The sequence below is a fragment of the Propithecus coquereli genome, unplaced genomic scaffold, assembly GCF_000956105.1.
Source record: "Propithecus coquereli isolate 6110/MARCELLA unplaced genomic scaffold, Pcoq_1.0 Scaffold120, whole genome shotgun sequence".
Lineage (NCBI taxonomy): Eukaryota > Metazoa > Chordata > Mammalia > Primates > Indriidae > Propithecus > Propithecus coquereli.
The window spans coordinates 636,152-638,257 of NW_012136081.1; positions in this window are offsets into that span (position 1 = coordinate 636,152).

Sequence of the window (2,106 nt, forward strand, 5' to 3'; positions counted from 1 at the left end):
AAAGTAGTTTCTTAAAAATATGTGGATGAATAAATTAATCCAGGGGAAATGAATTCTTACATCTGCTGAACATTTGCCTACCACTGCTCCCTGTAGCTCTACTCCTTGAGTTTTGAAATTGGTCTTGGTTCCAAGAATAATTTGCTCTGAAGCAGAAACTTATTAGTCAAAGTCAGTATTTTATATTGGACCATCCTACTTTGCTTTAATCTAACTCTGGTTTGTTTCAGTTAACTTTTAAAATGTGAAGTATTAACCAAACAAATGACCCTGTGCTTTCCACAGAAACATCAAAAAGCAGCTCATGGTTAAGTTTCAAAACTTACCTTTGTGAAATAACTTGAGACCAATGAACAAGTTCAGCTTAGCTTAGTTTGAGACTACATCCAGTTAAAAGTTCACGCTTGACTTCTGCTGAGGACAGGAACATCCACAGAGGATGTCTTTGAGCAGGTGCAGGAGGAATAGTACATTCCTGAAAATCTATTTGGCTATCAACAGTAGGAAGTAGCCTTTGTGTAAGAATTTTCTCTGTGACTTTACTAAAAATATTTAGATGACTGATCCCAAAAGGACTTGGGGACACTGTTCACACTTCTCTGCCATAGTTGTGCAGTGGGGGGCCTATGGAGAAGGCAGTGTCGGCAGCAACGTGGGTTAGGATAACTTAGAGCAAGACAAAATTTTCCTTATGAGCATGCTTTCCTTCATGCTTTGAGCTTTCAGTTTATCTTGTGTGTGCACAGGGTGCTGCAGTCAGATTCATACTTCGTTCCTTCATAAAATATTAATTTTTAATCTAAAATATGCCAAGGAATTATATGGGCATTGACACTACAGAAGTCAGCAAAATAGACATGTCTTCTGACAGAGTTTATAGTCTAGTGGGGGAAACATGATTTAACAGAAATTGAAATAAAGCATAAAGTATTCTAATTAGGAATTATAGGGTATTAAATAATACAGCAGCCAAGTTTAATTTAGTGGACCATGGAAGTCTTTCTGGATGAAGTTATTTTTAAAATAAGCTCAAAAGAATGTGTATCAATTAAGTAAAGGAGATTGGAAATATAAGGAGAAACAAATGAAATTCACATGGGAAGCACAGACTGTTGGAAGTTCTAGGGTCAGATCAAGTCTGGTACATGTGAAGAACTAAAAGCAATTAGGTAGTTCTAGGGTGTCAGTTGCTTGGGCACAAGTGGCATGAGGCTGTAAAGGGAGGCAAGGGCCAAATACCAGGGAAACTTACAATTTGTTTGTACAAGATTGCAAAAGTCTCAATTTTCAGCAATCCTTAGATCTAGACCTCTGCAGTACTAAGTCAAATAATATGACAGGTCCATTGGTGAATGCACAAAGATCAGATTAGATGGAGGCAAGCATATGTGTGAGAAAGAGTGGAAGGAGATGAGAGTGGAGAGTTGACAGAATTAGGAGGGCCTTGTTTTCCAAGGTAAGGGTTATGAACTGAATGCAGAAAGCCACAGGGAACCACTGAAGGATTTTGAGCAGGAGGGGGACGTGATCACATTGGTATTAAAATAGATCACACTGATGGGGATGGGGAGGACAGGTCTGTGGGAAGGAACAGTGGAGGCAGTCAGACCAGCTAGGAAATGAAAATTTGTAGATTTGTCCCATTTAATCATACATTTGGAAGGAGATTTAGAGATCTTCTAGTTCAGCCTTTTATGGAAGCAGGAGCAACAGTAGCATTTCTATATGCCAACAGTGAACAATCTGAAAAAGAAATCAAGAAAGTTATCTCATTGACAATATCTACAAATAAAATAAAATACCTGGGAATAAACTTAATCAAAGAAGTGAAAGATCTCTATAATGAAAACTATAAAACATCAATGAATGTTTCTTCCCATATGTGCACGTAAGTGTTGATCAATTAGTACCAATTTAGTGGTGAGTACATGTGGTGTTTGTTTTTCCATTAGTGTGATACTTCACTTAGAAGAATGGACTCCAGCTCCATCCAGGATAATGCAAGATGTAATTCACCAATTTTTATGGCTGAGTAGTACTCCACGGTATGAATTTATGACATTTTATTAATCCACTCATGTATTGATGGACACCTGGGTTGTTTCT